Here is a 12,271-nt window from a genome sequence, read left to right as displayed (position 1 = left end):
GGGGAAATGAAAATTAGAAGGGAGAGGGAAATGAAAATTAAAGGGGGGAAATAAAAAATTTTGTGAAAAATGAAAAAATCATAAATTATTTTTCTTAATTATATATTATAATTAAATACCTATTTTTTACTCTATATTAACAGAATAATTTTTATTTTAAATAATTTCACATAATTTTTTATATAAAATCATTTGAAACAAATTTGAAAATTTTAAATTATTTTTCTACATAACTAAAGTTAATATATATTAACATTGTGCAAGATGATCCTAAAAATATTTTTTAAGAAATTAATTATTTAATCAAGAAAGAGTCTTAATTTTTGGAATTGCACTTCTATTTGATTTTCATTATAAAATCATACAAGATAAATTTAAAATTGTTTGAATAATTTTTTATATGATTACAATCGATATATCACAATACAATTGGATCTTCGAAAATATCATTTTAAAAAATTACTATGTTGATAGGAAAATATCTCAACAATTTTTTCATATGACTAAAATTGATATATCTTAACATCCGTACGGTCGGATCGTCGAAAAAATCATTTTAAAAATTAATCTAGTAAATCGGGAGCGAGTCTCGTTGTTCGGAGGAGTACTTTTACGGGATTTTTCTAATCTTGACGTGCAAGATGAATTTTAAATTTTTTAATAATTTTTTCATATGACTAAAATTGATATATATTAACATCCGTACGGTTGGATCATCGAAAAAATCATTTTAAAAATTAATCTTGTAAATCGAGAATGAGTCTCGTTGTTAGGAGGGGTACTTTTAGGGGATTTTTCTAATCCTAACATGCAAGATGAATTTCAAATTTTTGATAATTTTTTCATATGACTAAAATTGATATATCTTAACATCCGTACGGTTGGATCGTCGAAAAAATCATTTTAAAAATTAATCTTGTAAATCGGGAACGAGTCTCGTTGTCGGGAGGGGTACTTTTACCAGATTTTTCTAATCCTGACATGCAAAATGAATTTCAAATTTTTTTATAATTTTTTCTTATGACTAAAATCGATATATCTTAACATCCGTATGGTTGGATCGTCGAAAAATCATTTTAAAAAATTAATCCTGTAAATCGGGAACGAGTCTCGTTGTCGGGAGGGGTACTTTTACCAGATTTTTCTAATCCTGACATACAAAATGAATTTCAAATTTTCTAATATTTTTTTCTTATGACTAAAATCGATATATCTTAACATCCGTACGGTTGGATCGTCAAAAAATCATTTTAAAAAATTAATCCTGTAAATCCGGAACGAGTCTCGTTGTCGGGAGGGGTACTTTTACCAGATTTTTCTAATCCTGACATGCAAAATGAATTTCAAATTTTTTAATAAGTTGTTCTTATGACTAAAATCGATATATCTTAACATCCGTACGGTTGGATCGTCGAAAAATCATTTTAAAAAATTAATCCTGTAAATCGGGAACGAGTCTCGTTGTCGGGAGGGGTACTTTTACCAGATTTTTCTAATCGTGACATACAAAATGAATTTCAAACTTTCTAATATTTTTTTCTTATGACTAAAATCGATATATCTTAACATCCGTACGGTTGGATCGTCAAAAAATCATTTTAAAAAATTAATCATGTAAATCGGGAACGAGTCTCGTTGTCGGGAGGGGTACTTTTACCAGATTTTTCTAATCCTGACATGCAAAATGAATTTCAAATTTTTTAATAATTTTTTCTTCTGACTAAAATCGATATATCTTAACATCCGTAGGGTCGGATCGTCAAAAAATCATTTTAAAAAATTAATCCTGTAAATCTGGAACGAGTCTCGTTGTCGGGAGTGGTACTTTTACCAGATTTTTCTAATCCTGACATGCAAAATGAATTTCAAATTTTTTAATAAGTTGTTCTTATGAGTAAAATCGATATATCTTAACATCCGTACGGTTGGATCGTCGAAAAATCATTTTAAAAAATTAATCTTGTAAATCGGGAACGAGTCTCGTTGTCGGGAGGGGTAATTTTACCAGATTTTTCTAATCCTGACATGCAAAATGAATTTCAAATTTTTTAATAATTTGTTCTTATGACTAAAATCGATATATCTTGACATCCGTACGGTTGGATCGTCGAAAAATCATTTTAAGAAATTAATCATGTAAATCGGGAACGAGTCTCGTTGTCGGGAGGGGTACTTTTACCAGATTTTTCTAATCCTGACATGCAAAATGAATTTCAAATTTTTTAATAATTTTTTCTTATGACTAAAATGGATATATCTTAACATCCGTACGGTTGGATCGTCGAAAAATCATTTTAAAAAATTAATCTTGTAAATCGGGAACGAGTCTCGTTGTTGGGAGGGGTACTTTTACCAGATTTTTCTAATCCTGACATGCAAAATGAATTTAAAATTTTTTAATAATTTTTTCTTATGACTAAAATCGATATATCTTAACATCCGTACGGTTGGATCGTCATAAAATCATTTTAAAAAATTAATCCTGTAAATCGGGAATGAGTCTCGTTGTCGGGATGGGTACTTTTACCAGATTTTTCTAATCCTCACATGCAAGATAAATTTTAAAATTTTTAATAATTTTTTCATATGACTAAAATTGATATATCTTAACATCCGTACAGTTGGATCATCGAAAAAATTATTTAAAAATTGAACTTTGTTATCGGGAATCTCATTTTATACAGTAATACTTTTACAATAGTTTCCTCGAAACACCATTGTGTAAAGACAAACTAAGACAACGCTTTTTTTTTATTATAAAACCGTTGTGTAAGTATATCAGCTTTTTTCAATCTAACGGCTAATATCTAATCTCATTTCAATCAAGGGCTGTCATTGTGACACTTCAGCAATCCGAGTAATATGTTTACAACCTATCATGCGCTGCCACCTCATCAGGTGGTGCCCATTTAAATTATAAAATAACTATTTCAGACAACTGTTTTATTCCGTTGTATGAAGGTTTTTAAGACAACCCTTCTAAAAAGTGTTGTGTGAATTACACAACGTAATACCTAAAAGCTTGTATGAGACTAACTAAGACAACACTTTTGTTTTAACATAAAACCGGTGTATAAGAATATTAGCTATTTTTCGATCTAACGGCCGATATCAAATCTCATTTCAATGAAGGGCTCTCATTTCGCCACCTCAGCAATCCTTGTGAATGATTTACCACCTATCACGTGCTGCCACCTCAATACGTGGTACCCATTGAAATTCCTCAGACAACTGTTTTCATTCCGTTGTTTGATGGTTTAGAGGACAACCTTTCTAAAAAACCGTTGTCTGAATTACATAATGTAATGTTAAAACCGTTGTCTTCTAACCCTATACGTTAACACGGTAACAACGGTTTGTAATCGTTGTGTTAAAGATCTACAACAACACTATATTTAAAAAACCGTTGCCTGACTCGATGAGAGGATACAACTTGTACAACAGTTTAAAAAAGATGGATATCCATTGTCTATTCTGGAGCTCACACAACTGTTTTTTTTGCAAATTCAATTCACCGTTATATGATATTTTAGGACGACGGTTTTTTTTTAACCATTGTCTGTCAAGTGTTGTCTGATTGTAAATTTCTTGTAGTGTAGTTTGGTACGGCAGTGGATAAGGCAATGAACCGTGTTCTCCATAAATGAATCTTTAAAGGGAAGGAGAAGAAGTAGACAACATTCATGAGTTAGCTTACTTTTAGGATTTGTTTTGTCTTAAACTTTATATAAAGCATATATAATGGCTCTCCAAATGTAGTCTTTTACTGATAATAAATATGTCAACAAGAAAAATGTCAGAGGTATCAAATTTGGTTTCTTACAAAGTACAAAATGTAATTTGTCAAATTTTTATTGGTTAAATGAAAATGGATCTCCTGCATTTACAACAAAAGCACCAATAAAATTGTTCCATAGTGCCACATTATCCATCACACATCATTTTATAATAGGTTTTTGTACAATTTTTTTGTGCCTTCATCAATTAATTTTTTCTTCAATTCTCCAACAGAATATGTATATATCCATTTTAAGAGTCGTCAATTTCAATACTAAGATGCAATCTGTGAATTTTTACCACTTCCAATATCTTAAAGCCTACTAGTCAAATAATGATGTAACTGCTGTGCATGCACTTTTTTGGGAAGGTAATCTAGTTTAATGTAGGGTTTACTATCTATGTGGGTGGGGAGTAATATGTTTGGAGAAATTAGTTGATCACTTTAATCTATGTCTATGTGGGATAACTTATTAACAACACTGGTTGAGTTTGGAAAAATAAGTCAATCTTTTAATTTAAAATTCTTGGTAAGGATCATAAATTTTTAAATATGTAGTATTTGATATTCATAAATTTATTAGGAAACCTCATAAAAAAAATTTCTATACGGGATCATTACATTTTTTACAAGTGTATCTAGTACATTTCTACCTGGAAAATTGTTCACTGCCAACTTTTGAAGTTGTTATTGTTAATGTGCCAATCATGACTTCATGGGAATTATTAGAGAAAATATTTCCTATATTGTTAAACATTTTCTTCATGGCTAACATTAAAGAGTAATCAAAATTCTTGGATGTCAAACAATAAACATCTTAATAAATATTTTAAAGATTCTTTTAGGATTTGATGCAAAAAATTCTAGTTATAAAATTTCGATAGGGTATTGTTTAAAAAATAATTAATTATTATTATTTACTATCAAATTTATAGATCCCTATTTCTAAATCAATCCAGGGGCATGTTTTTGTATTTTCCTTATTCAATGTATTGGTCTACATGCATTCTAAAATTATCTTACATTATGTATTTACTATATTCTATACATTAGTCTACATGTATGTATTTTGTAGAAATATTTATAGAATATTATAGTTGAGCTTTTAAAATCTAGTGACATTTAACAATTAACTAAGAGTGTTTTGTGAACCTAGTCACTAGAGTAAAAGATTTTAGACAAAATATTGATAGTTTCATCGAGTAAAGAGTTACTGTGTAGAGTGTGTGTGCTTACATTCACAAAATCTACTAAGCCAATAACAAAGATACATAAGTTTTAACATGACAAGTAGCGTTACTTAATAGCTCCCAAGTTGATCACTAGAATAGATCTTAAACAATTCATTACTCGGTACCAGTCATCATTCCAGTTTAGTAAGAGAGTTCTATGTTTTTATATTCCTTAAATACTACTAAATGTATACACATATGATTTGTCTAAGATGAGGAAGATCATCATAAGACTTCATAAGCTAGCTAGTTCTAAGATGGGGACGCTTCTTAGGTTAGTAAATTAAGAACCCTCTCATACTTTTTCAATCATATTATGCACCCATGTATATTAAGTGATTATTTAACCGTTTATGGTCGAGATCACTAACGATTTATGCATAAATAACCATATAGCTAGTGTTCGGTAAGCAATCCTAGACCATAAAAAATATTAGGTTATTAGGCACAAAGTCTCATTAAAAATAATTATGAGCCCAACCTAGTCAAATATACCACTTATTTTACATGTACCTTATATATACACTACAAAGAATTTGCTTTGAGACAAGCGTTGTTCACCGTTGTGTGATGTCAAAATTTTCCGTTGAATACCCAGCGCTTGTTTGATATAAAGTGAGACAACCGTTTTTCAATCTTTGTTAGAACAAGATAGCTCAACAGTTGTGCAAGACTTGTTTCAGTGCGACAAACAACAGAAATGAAAAGAAAAGAGTTGTTGAAAATAAAATAAAACAACTATTTTAGTTCTACACAACGGCAAATTTATGTCGACTAAGAGTAGTTAATTTTTCCGTAAATTTTTTTGTCTATTGCAGACAATGGTAATTTTAATTTCACCATTATCTGAAAACATAACAACAACAGTTTTGAATAAAAGCCCTTGTTCTAGATTCTTTGAGACAATGGCTTTTATATAGCACCTTTGTGTGGATGGTCTTAAAACAACAGTTTTGTTCAAATCAACCGTTGTGTACACGCTTTTAAACAATTCATTGAATATCGAGTAGGTGTTCAATCTTATCTCAAAACTATTTGGACAACGTTACTTAAAGTAGTCACATTGTTTTTTATATTTTGAGACAACAATTTATAATTTTTACCAGTTACTTGAATATTATTGACACAATGGTTTATAATTTTTACCAATTTGTTTATCTAGCATATGGCAACTGTTGATAATGCACTACTTAACGTGACTATTATTTGAATATGTAGGCTACAATGGTTGTTTTTGCTTTGAATCACCATTACATGTTAAAGTGTAAATTTTTGAATATAAATTCACATTTCATGCACACCACCTGCGGAAACTTAATACTAAAATTTATCCAATCACAGATCCACATAAAACTAAATCCATATAATTCAATCCATCAATCCGTAAACTATCGATCGACCTACACAATCCAATCCAACCAAATAAGAACTACATCCATAGAACTTAATACTTGACTACAATTTCAAGTAAAACCGAATAACTAAACAATCTGACCAAAGCATAAGTACTTCTACCAAACATCCAATGTTAACTTAACATCTCACATCGCCAACTACATATATGAAAAATTGCACTTGACCAAATATTTCTAAAGAAAAAGACATGAATCCAGAACCTTAACTTGCATAGTTTTTCATAAAATATTTTACAAATTCAAAATCTTGTTTATGTATTCATCACCATACACCAAGTTCGACCTACGCATCCACTGAAAAACCATCCAAAATTTTTGTAAGTCACATGTGCTACTAACATACGCGTAAATACCAAGTTGGTGACGAAAATCGAAAGAAAGTGAATTTCATACCTTAGTAATAAAGTTAAGCTCTTTGTCATGAATTATTTCCTTCATGTACCCCATAACGAAACTCGCACACTCCTTGTTCCCCGTCTGCACTGGAACTCCCTGATAAAAGCAAACACAAATTAAATTACAATTTCATTCAAGACAAAAATTAATATTATTCTCCCATAATACTTTATTCTTTGAAACCTTCTTCAGATCCTCTTTATACAACTTAATGGCACTATAAATAAAAATATATATATATGAACAAATTAACAAAATAATGCAAAATATGTTTTGACAAGATAATTTACAAGTCAAGACTCGTATACAAAAATTTTATAAGTTGTACTTACTTTTCGACAACATTCACCCATTCCCCGTTTGTAATTCGACGTTTAAGAGGGTCCATATAATAGATCATCTCTGCTTTGGGTTTCACAACTGTCAAGGTCCAGTGGTTTCTATAAAATAATGAACAAAAGTGTATAATGAATTGAATAAATAATAAATGTTAATAATTCTAGATAACTTGACATAATGAGATTCACCTTCTAATAAAATTGAACCCTAAATTACCATAAAAATTCAACTTACAATTTGCAAGAAATATTATCAAGTTCAAACTCAAAACTATACTCATGTATTTAAAATTTGTAACTTAAATTGTCTAAAAAAAATTAACTTAAAAATGGCCGTATATATGGTCATTTTAATCTCAAAAAATTATTATAAAGAATGACTTCTTAGCAAATAATAGTATAAATACTCACACATCATTGTAAGGCATCAGAAAATATTGGCCTTTGTGAGCACCCTTGAAACGTGTAGCTAGTGCAGGTGACCTCCGCGCTGCAGTACCACATCCAGTGGCACCAATCGTGCTAGGATCTACGAAGCTTATCATGCTCAACATCTTATTCTTTTTCACACATTCATTTAAGAAGCTACATATATTATTAGGCAGTAGTAAGTAAAGATTCTGACTTTAATTCTGGAAAAATGAATAAATAATTTTTAACATAAAAACTTACTGAATATAAAGGAAAATGACAGACCCTGTTATTTCACCTCCAGAGCACACCGCATGTACATCTGATAAGAACATAGTTTGCTTCTTTGTCAAGCCAAAGGCTTGTTTACATAACTCAAAAAAAAGGTTTGACCATCACTAAAGGAATTCTTTGCCCATGTCCATAAGCGCTTCAATGCAGATGGATAATTTCCACCCATCTCAACAACCAACTCTCGTTCAACATCTTCAACTAATTTATATGACTTCTTTGATTTCTTGGCAAGACCTTTCTTGGTTCTCTAAAATAATTATATGTTAAAATAGTAAAAATAAACATGCTGAATAAATTCATACTAAATATACTAAACATTCTAAAAAAAGGTCTGACCTTTCGAGCAGAAAAGACATGAATAGTGCTATTATTTCCTCCTACAATTAGGTCTCTTGGCCATGCAATAAAAGTTCCCATGGCCTCTTGCACACACACAATTTCATCGCCAATAGGGAAGGGAATCTTAGCATTACCTTCAATGACTTGAGTAATTGAAACTATTGCATTCTCTTCTCCAAGTCTTACTCCATGGATAGTCTGCTCATGCCCTTCAACAACTGGGACTTCATCAATTTTTCCAAAGGCAACAATGTTGTTCAATGATCCAACTGCCAGTTTGCATAAAGAACTATCTGAAGCATCTTTCACATCCTCACTAGCCACATTTTGATCATCCTCACCAGCCACCTTCTGATCATCCTCATCAGCCACCTTGTTATCATCATCACCAGACATCTTGTTATCATCCTCCCCAGATACCTTGTTATCGTACGGAAGATCTTCCCCCAAAACAACAAAAAATATTCAATGATTTCCACTTTATGAATAACTCGCTCCTCTTCAATCCCCTTCAACCCCACCCTTAAACCCCCCAACAAAAAATATCTTCCTTTCTGGTTTCAGGTGTTCTCAGATCATTTAAACCTGCATCCCCTTCAACCCCACCCTTAGAATGACAACTTGCTTGTTGGGAAGCAGATTTCAGACTATCTTGATGTCTAGACTTTGTCATTGAAAGCTCTGCTCTGATCTTTTCAATTTCAGCAATCCATAATGAATCTCTCTCTTTAAATATTTTTGGAGTCTCCATTGCCATGAACTTTCTAACTCCCTCGCGTATCTTTTCATCCACTGTGCTCGCTTTCTTTTGCCTTGGAAGATCAAAATAAATTAATTATTTCACATAGGATCCTTGACCACGTACTCTTTCTCCATGCCCAGGCTTACCAAGCGCAATCGTTAAAACATCATTAACACCTTCCACTACGACTTTTCCTTCCTTAACCTCCTCCTTCACCTTTTCCTATAAAATTAGCAGTGTCATTATTTTAATCATAGCTATTCCTATATAAAAAATCTAATATGTTTATGCATGTAAAAAAATTGTACTTATATAATAATAAAGAGTTCAAAGTTCGTTAATAGTTTAGCCAAAAAAAAGGTTCAAAACGCGAGCTAATAAATATATTTTCAACAACTGCATCATTTAAAAATCAATAACTTACAATTTCCTTAGCTTTTTCTGCATCTACGTCATTTAAAAAATTTCCATCTTTGTCCTTCCTTGCCTCAATCCAGGTATCTGATCGTTCTACCTCCTCTACATCTGGATGAGATTCTAACTGCATTCACATATAGTTAATCAACTTAGTAATAACATAAACAAATTTGGGAAGTCAGCAAGAACCCAAAAATGAACATGTTGTTTCAATAGAACTAACCCATTCATTTTCAAGGTTTGCATAACCTTTTCGAGCCATACGATGTGGATATAAACTCAACGACCTTCTTTCAACTTGTTCATCATGAATTTTCTTCATAAAAGCATTAATATAGTTATAAGATCATGACTAAGTAAATATTAATTACAAATTTAGCCAAAAAAATATTTTGTAAAGGTAAATAGAACCATACCTTAAATTCCTTCAATGTGCGATCAGAAACAAATATGTCCCAATGGGATTTTTCTATGAAAGAATAGTCTGCAGGAGGATATGCCAAAATTTTTGGTTGATCAAGATAAGGAAGAATATAATCTTTGGTCAGCCGACATTTGAACTCCCTTCATTTTGATGATGCAGATATTAAAACCATCTTCTTGGCTGATTCAGGTATAACATAAGCCATCTACATACAAAAGCAACATTAGTGAAATTAAAAAAATACAAGCCATTTAAAGACATGAGCAACTAGATTATTTATTTTTTTACCTGCACACAGTCCCAAATCTTTTCCTTTGTGTCTTTAGGAACAGACTTCCAAGAATCATGCCAGATATGGGCTTTTGGTCTTTCCAAGACTCCAATATATGATTGCATCTATGCCCCTACTTTACCATATGGCTCTTCTTTTGAATTAAAAGACACTGCAAGTTTGATCCCCATCATCTTTCATCTTAGAATTTGGTGCATCGTCACACAGCCTCGCTTTAATCAGTCCTTGAGGATGGTCAGTCGTGGTAATAGGTATTTCTCATTTCCTTTTCTTGGTAATTTCTTTTTATAAGTTCTGAGAAATGGGCTTCCTCTTCATAGATTTTGGGGAAGCACAAGATGGAGTGGGAGTCTCGTTGTTTAAGGACCTAGTTTTCTTTAAAGCCGCAATCACATTCATGGTAGTTGGATGGGGTGAAGATCGAGTGGTCTTCTTAAACTCTGTCCTTTTCGACTCTGTCCTCTTAGAATTCATCTTCTTTGATTCAGTCTTCTTCGACTATATCTTGTGGAACTCATTTATTCTCGATTTTTCCTTCTTCTTCGGACTAACCATAATCTATAAAACACAAAACTAAGAATCAATAATATCACTCAAAACAAATTCATTCATCATAAATAAACAACACACATAAATGAATGCATGCAAAATCCAAGATAATTGAAAACTTAAAACTGAGTCAAAAACAAAGATTTAAAAACATAGACATGTAACTAAAAGAAATAAACAAGCATATTTTAAAAACCCCAAATAATGAAATCCTAACATTGGATGAGTATTTTGGGGATTGAGATCAAATTGAGGACATAAACCCCAAATTCCAAATCTCAAATCCCTAATTAAGGATATAAACACCAAAAAATAGATGTGGATTTTATAATACCCAAATATAGATAAGGGATTAGGCTGTGTTAAATACCTTTGGAGATGAAAATCACCCCAGACTAATCCAAGATACATAAATGAATGCATGCAAAATCCAAGATAATTGAAAACTTAAAACTGGATCAATAACAAACATTTTAAAAATAGAGACATGCAATTAAAAGAAATAAACAAGCATATTTTAAAAACCCCAAATAATGAAACCCTAAAATTGGATGAGTATTTTGGGGGTTGAGATCAAATTAAGGATATAAACCCTAAATCCCAAATTCCAAATCCCAAATATACGTGGGTTTTAGGGTTTCATAATACCCAAAAATTAGAAGCGGGTTTTAGGGTTTCATAATAGATGAGAGATTATGTTTAGTTGAGATGAAATACCTTTGCTGACATGAAAATCATCGGTGCTGAGTTGACTTTGTGAAATCGCCGGTGCTGAGATGTAAATGGAGTAACGGGATATAACTCAATGGGATATGAATGAAAATTTAGGGGGGAGATGAAAATGAAGAGGGAAAAAGAAGGGGGAAATTAAAAAAATTGCATTTCAAAACAACGGTTTATATTGAGATATACTTTAATCTGACGATCAGTATTTTTTCTAATTTTTTTTAAGTTAAATAATTAAATTTTAACAACTGAGTTCAAATCTTGTATTTTCAAATTATAGTTTAAACAAACTTGGTCAGACAAACAACAGTTTTTGTCCAAAAACCGTTGTCCTATATCTGAAAAAAATAATTTCGAACAAATTTGACGTTCTCGCGTTAATAAATTTTATCAAACAATCGATAAAATACTCGTGTCCTATATCTAGATATGTTGATTTTAGGCATATAAAAAAATGTTCAAGAACTCTCGAACTTGCATGACTTGTTAAGGAGAATCTAGTAAAAGACGTACTTCGTACAACGAGAATCTTACCCGAATGTTTGAATAATTTTTTTGAACGAGGTTTTCGACGATCCAACCGTACGGATGTCAAGATATGCTGATTTTAGGCATATAAAAAAGTGTTAAAAATTTCTCGAACTTGTCGTGCATGACTTTATAATGAGAATCTAGTAAAAGACGTGCTCCGTAGAACAAGAATCTTACCCGAATATCTGAGTAATTTTTTTGAACGAGTTTTTTGATGATCCAACCGTACGGATTTCAATTTATGTTGATTTTAGACATATAAATTTTTTTTTCAAAAATTCTCGAACTTGCCGTGCATGACTTTATAAGGAGAATTTAGTAAAAGACGTACTTCGTAGAACGAGAATCTTACCCGAATGTCTGATTAATTTTTTTGAACGAATTTTT

This window comes from Apium graveolens, chromosome 7, assembly GCF_009905375.1.
Source record: "Apium graveolens cultivar Ventura chromosome 7, ASM990537v1, whole genome shotgun sequence".
Classification (NCBI taxonomy): domain Eukaryota; kingdom Viridiplantae; phylum Streptophyta; class Magnoliopsida; order Apiales; family Apiaceae; genus Apium; species Apium graveolens.
The sequence above is the reverse complement of the archived record's forward strand: the minus strand, read 5'-3'. Positions refer to the sequence as shown.